This window comes from Chroicocephalus ridibundus, chromosome 6 (assembly GCF_963924245.1).
Source record: "Chroicocephalus ridibundus chromosome 6, bChrRid1.1, whole genome shotgun sequence".
NCBI lineage: Eukaryota > Metazoa > Chordata > Aves > Charadriiformes > Laridae > Chroicocephalus > Chroicocephalus ridibundus.
Window position 1 is genome coordinate 5,092,679 of NC_086289.1, and position 7,066 is coordinate 5,099,744.

Here is a 7,066-nt window from a genome sequence, read left to right on the forward strand (position 1 = left end):
AGCAAACAATGATGCACATGACTCCGTGTAATGCCAGTTAATGTCTGCATGACCATCAAGGAATGAAGGCATAATAAAGGATCAATAATCGCAACGATCTAAATAACGGTTTTGAAATATTTAACCAGAGGCAACAATTAAGGTTCTTTTGATGTTGCAAACTTAAAGCCTGTGGCCTTGAATCCGAGTCAAGTGTTTGCCCTTAATGATTGTACAAGTTTCCCTAAATGATGCTTCCCCCCAGTCGAGCTCAGTTACCTACAGAGCCAGCACGCAAATAAAAAAATCACAGGAAATTACAATGGACTTTTCTCCTTTGCTCACTTCCCATCACTTTTAAACAATGCTAAACTAAAGATAAAATTTATAATTTATCTCGCACGATAGCTAGCCATGAAACGATTCCCAAGGAAGTTTTGGATGGAGTGGACTTGCCTTTTATAAAGCGTAAAGACCTGCCAGCGTTCCTCAGCTGGTGGGGGCTGAAACGTTATTGGGCTTTTTGGCGCTGTTTTTCTGCATGATACTCAGATTTTGGAAGTGAAGAAGGATGTTTTCTTGCTGGTAGCCGGAATTCCACTGAGGCAGAAATCTCTGTCTCTTTGAGAATGATAAGAGAAGTCAGGCAGGGCATTGTACACCATCTTGCATTAAGAAAAACTGGGAGGTTTAAGGCCATCTGTATTTAAATCCAAGGACAGATGAGACATTTAAATTTTAGTAGCACTCAGTTATATACCTGACATAGAGAAATGGCTGCAATCCTTTTTATCAGGCTGGAGAATAGGCATTAAATGACAAAATATTAGTCAGGCCATAGATCCACGAAACCTATAAGTTCTGCAGCAGCTTCATTAAATCTGTTTTTTATCAGAGGGGAGAGAAGGGTCTGGTATAACATTGCCAGCATTTGAGGCATTGGGCTTTTAGAGGATGGCTGCCAGGTACTTCATCCATCTGTCTATTTTCATATTTATTGTTTTACCAATCACTTTATTCATCCATCTGTTCATCTGTGTAAACCCATTTTTTTAAATTTTAATTTTTATTTATAGACTGACCTTAATAAACTCTCCTCAAGTACCGCGTGTTTATCACTGTCATGGATGAAAACGTTATTAATGACAGGAGGGCTGAGCGGGGAAGACGACTGCCCTTTAAATTCCTTTTCAGCTGACTGGACCGCAGCAACTCAGCTGGGTGGAGGTGGCTGGATCGATAAGGTCGGAGTTCAGTCACTGGTCCCATCTCCTCGATCATCCCCATCACTGCCAGCTAACGATGCCTGCAGGTGGAGCGGGGGCACTCGGCTACATTTATGAATTGCCTCGCTCCGTAGCGAAGACTTTTCCGCCGCATAGGAAAAGCCGTGGCTAGCTCGGGATATTCATTTTGAAATGTATACAGGGTAAGACATGGATGTCAATACAAGAAAAGCAGCCCAGTGTGTTTGGAATAAATATCGCCGGCTCTTAGTGCAGTGCTGGCACCGGGGGTTTCAGCTCTTCCAGGGAAAATCTGATTAAACATAAATAAGGGACGTGCTGGTCGTCGAATGCTTTCCACATCACACGAAGGAAGGAGAGGGCAGTTAGTTTTCAGCACACAGTCCCATACTTTCAGTCCAACTACTTAAACTGCCTTCATTGACGGGAATCTGATAACCACATCACCACATATGCCTCTATATTTAGGGCCTCGATACCCACACCTGGTTTGGGCAGCAGTGGGTATATTTCTTTTTGCAGGTGTGTAAACTCATTACACAGTACAGAAAATGCCATTTATTACTACTATTCACGTCCTTCTTTAACGGCCAACAGCAATATGCATAACTGTTACATTGCAAATAGAAGGTGGTAAGAGTATCTCAAAGTACCTCAAAATTACACACCTATGGATTAAGAGTGTTTCGAATTTATGATAGGTAATAGTCAGGAGGTCAGGCTATAAATGCTTTACGAGTTCACTTAGTTGACATAAGGTCTAACCTTGCCACAAAAATACATTTTTATTCTGCTCACTTAAAGCAGGTTTGACAAATACTCTCCAGGATAACTCAAGCCTCACGTTTTATCTTTGGTTGGCCTAGGTGCCATTTGCGACAGAGTTTTGCGGTGAAAGATGTAGCTGTGAGGCTGGGGACATTCCCCTCATGGCTTCATCTCACCTCCCAGCTCATTAGCAGCCTTGGATTCCTGCCTGGGATTTTATTTTGACATCCGAGGTGTAAATCAAGTCATAAACATATTTAAACTAATGTTGTTGAAAATAAGTAATTCTGACAGCGAAATGAGCAACCAAAAGTGCATATAATATTTGGTGACATGTAATTTTAACTTCATCCAGTCTCTTTGCTTTTGAGACATTGTTACCTGCAGGATAAGGCAATAAAATAAGGATGTACAAGAATGTGTCAAATGTAGGGCTTCCCTAAATTACACTCTGAGGCACAGATTAATACATTTAATACATTCCAGTCATGAGTGAAGTACTTATAGCAGAACAACTGCTCCTTCAGTGATATCATTCACTGGAATGAACTACAGCTAACAGTGACAAGCTGGAAAAATGCCCCCACTTTTCAAACTGTACAAATGGCATTTGGACACAGTAACTCAAAACTGGACACTTCATTTCAAGTTTAAAGCTAGTGGTCCAGTCAAAAGCTATTACTCCATCTTCTTTATTTGTAGTCCATGCTTTTGTGCTCTTTAAGAATCAAATAAATACTGGTGTAATGGTTAGCAACTGCCAGTTCAACGAAAAATACTGCTAAATTCACCAATAAGTCTTTTTTCTACACACACAAATTTATGACTTAAGAACTGAACCCATTCCTGTTACAATGTCTGGATAGTTTTTTAATGTAGAGGGAGACTCACTTTAGTGATAAGAGCTTAAACCTCAACTACTTTTTCCTTCTTTCTAGATCATACATCTAGCTAGAGAAGAGCGTGAAATAAACGATCGGTGCGTGTAAGCCAAGGTGCACTGAGCTGGCCCATTCTCAGCTCCGTCAGTCCAGCAGAGGCAAGCGATCTCCACAGCTCTGTGGCCCCTTGCACCGACTACTCTTTCCCTTTTGCATTCGCCCTGAGATTATTTAAAAGCAAATGCAAGATCTGCCCTCTGTTTTAAGAACTTGATGGAGAAGGGAAGGAGCCTGAGCTGGAGACAGACTCACTAGATGCCTCCTCCTTGTCATTTCTGACCATTCTTTGGTCACAGAATCATAGAATCACCTAGGTTAGAAGGGACCTTTAAGATCCTCGAGTCCGACCATCAACGTAACACTGCCAAAACCACCACTAAACCATGTCCCTCACAACCACGTCTGCAACATGGTCCACTGTTTGCAAGCCTTTCTCCCTCGAAGGGACATCCTGAGCCTCCCACCCTGCCCCACAACTGGCTGTATAATAGTTGGATCCCAGTTTGTGGTCATCACAGCATCATGCTACCACATGTGCCTGTGCAAAGGGAGGGACCGAGGAGGACTTTGTACAGAAACAAGAGGTTTCCTTTCCTGGCTGGTTCCTTTCCATTCATTGTAGCACCATGTGCAATATTGGGGGCTTGAGCTTCAGTTCCTGCTTTAATCTGCCTATAGAAAATAACCAATGCTGAGCTCCCCCGTAGCAATCAGCACGTGCAGAGAAATCTCTCCTGCATCCCCACACAACTACCGTACCAGGGGCTGTGAAGGTGTCTGTGCATTAATGCTTATTCCAGACAATGTCTATGCTAAAAAAATCCATTATTAGGTGCCACATCACACCTGGAAGAACGCTTACGGATCTGGGGGTTACGCTAGTAATTGTGCTAAACTTCTGAAATTGGCTGTGGCGAGACCGAAGCAGAGATGGTGTGATGAAGGGATAAATATTCATGCTGTCCAAGTGCCACCTCTTCTCTCCAGCCAACCTTTTTACAGTGTGCTGCATTAAATGTGACACTAAAACAAGAACCTAACACCCACCACGGGGAACAATGGATTACTTTCTAAAAGGAGAAAACCTCACAGCCTAACACTTCTTCAGAAAAGTACACAAATATGTTTCCCTAAACTCATGAGGTTACTTTCAACTTGTTTCAGGGAAGACAAGGAACTAAACCACAAGTAATTCTGGATTTTCTCAATGTATTGGTTTTATTCTCCAACTTCCCCAGGTAGTGATTATAATCCAGTTCCTTTTTGTCACTGATATTTACAGTTTCTTTTCCACCAGTGCAGGCTCTGCAGTGGTCCCACCATCAGAACACCCATGGGATCTGAAACACTGCAGAAAAAGTGTCTGGAAACCAAAATTATTTTGATTTCCACAGAAAGGACTTACATTTTCTTTTATTCAGTTTCTTAAATAGTGATGCTGAGATGAACAAGGATTTTATGATGTTCGAAGTAATTTCATTTGGTGTCATAATTACATCTTGATTAATTCTATCCACATGGAAAATTATGAGTTGTGGGTTTTTTTCTTATCTGCAGGGTACATTTTAAAGATTTTGTATTAACTGCAAGTTGGGACGAACTGTGATAGTCTGCCAACAAAGCACCTTTAGTGACTGAGAAGGGATAAATGACAGCTATAACAGGCAGGATTGTCCCCCCAGTCTCTGCATTGACTTTTTGAGAATACAAAGACCCTGGAAGCTATTGCGCAGAAAGAAGTATGCTGCTAATACACATACCTCTGCCACCTCCCTTCTTCCACCGCTGGCACCGAACACAACACGTCTGTTACTATCTTTCCTTCGCGGAGAGAAGCTCCCAAGGATTTGCTGCATGTTGAATGAGAGATGGGAGCTCTGCAGCATCCAGTGGGACGCAGGCCCCACGTGGCGTAACTCACTTTTGAAATGACAGGCTGGAAGACCTGGAATCCTGTAGGTTTTCTAAAATAATTTAAGATTATTTTAATCCTGTCGTGGTTTGACCCCAGCTGGCAACTAGGACCACGCAGCCGTTCACCCACTCTCCCCCATAAGGTAGGGAGAAGAGGGAGAAAAAGGAGAGGGGAAGAAGGTAAAAAACTGTTGTGGGTTGAGATAAAGACAGTTTAACAGAACAGTAACGGAAGAGGAAAAAAACCCCAAGCCCTAACGACAATAATGGTAAAAGAATATATAAAATAAAGTGATACAACACAAGTCACTCTAACAAGCCTGTCCTGAGCAGTGATCGTGGATTCCTGCCCCCCGGCCAACCCCCATTTATACACTGACCATGTCTATTGTATGGAATATTCCTTTGGCCGGCTGGTCCTGTCTGTGCTTGTCCTTCTACGGGAAGCTGAAAGAGTTCTTGATTTAATATAAACATTACTTAGCAACAACTAAACCAATATGTCTTATCAACATTATTCTCATACTAAATCCAGCTACTAGGAAGAAAATTAACTATATCCCAGCTGAAACCAGGACAAATCCTTTGACTTTGGCCAGCTGACACCACTTTTTGATGGTTAGTTGGTATTCTAAAAAAGTAAAATTGTAATTTCCTACCCCTACAGACTTGTAAGTGGATCTCCTGAGTTTGTAGCCACAAAGAGAAGTAAGAGAAGGCACGCAGGCTGCAGGAGGTAGCTTTTACCTCCTGGAATTGTGCTGCAATGTGGGTCCAACAATGCTGAATTCCCCAGCACTGGCAAAGTCTGCCCTTAATGAAAGCCCTGACAACTGGTTCCTGGAAGTTTCCACATGGCCTTCATCCCCTGGGGATTTGTATGAGAACAAGAGACCATAGGACCTTGCAGAGTGAGTCCCATGGAAGAGGAAGGGCTATGGATACTCAGAAAAGTCCTCACAAATTAATATTAATTTGAAAAATAGAATTGGTATCTTTTTTCCTTCCCCTCCCTGCCATTCTCTCTTGCAAAATAGCTTCACAGTGAGGAACCTATTATTGGCCATTGCACATCATTAATTTTAGAATCATTTCTCTTCCGCTGCATCTTATGGTCCTGCGTTACACTGCATAATAGTGTCATCCCGGCACAGGAAGCATCGCCGGTTTCAAGCATAACACTACAGACCGGAGTTACTCAGTCTGAGAGGGACTTAAACTAGACATCACAGAGCAGAGCAGGGGTGGGGCTGACACACAGATACGCAGTCATGAAAATACATCGCGGATGAAGCGACCTTGCTTTATGTAAAGGGACTGGGAGTGCAGGAAATAGCTGTGAAGCTTGGAGATTTCTCAGCGGGGTCTTGCTTAGAAATCCAAGTTTCAAGATTAAAACGCAACCCTATTAAGATATAGTTCAAACAGGTAAAACTAAATGTATTCTCTGGCTTATGACAGAGAATACGTTTAGTTTTACCTGTTTCAGCACCAGTGAGCCCATGAATAGGCTTCCCTGTGTATGGAGTGTAGTGAAGGCTTTGGACAGGGGAAGAGTTCACATGTGCCCGTGTCTACAGCCTCGCCAGGCAAAGACACCACTCAAACCACCTTCCTCCAAAATGCTGAAGCTTTGGATCCCACCTGGCAGAGCGTGGTGCCAAGCAGACACCACCATTCACCACAGTGGCAGGACCAGTTCTGCTGCGACTCATCTGACTTTACTGGCAGGAACAAAGCGTTTTCACTAGAGCAAGCGAGAGGATGCAGGCCTAGGGATGCTTTTTTACCAGTACACTGTTTCTGCTCGCTAATTTTTCTTAAAAATAATCTAGACGCTAGTTTACATTAGTCCACATCCAATCCTAACCCAGCTTGTAAACACTTTGAAGCAGAACTCCTTTGTTTTTTTGCCTTTACCCAGATAACTGGGGATTATATGCATCTTGTACAATGGGCCACAGCTAGGGATCCTAGATCAATACAAATAAGAATGAAAAATAACACTGTGTTTTAAATCGCTATGACTAATTCCTTGTGTTAGTAATATAAAAAACAATTCAATCCGTATCACAGGATTTTATCAAAGGTTGATTCTGTATTCAGTACTAATGTTACCAGTGTCTGCCTGCTTTTGCATGGAATAATAGCAAAATGTATTTCCAATTCTGATTTTGGCTCATTAAATCCTGTCGACAAAATGGTTTGTTTTAAGAA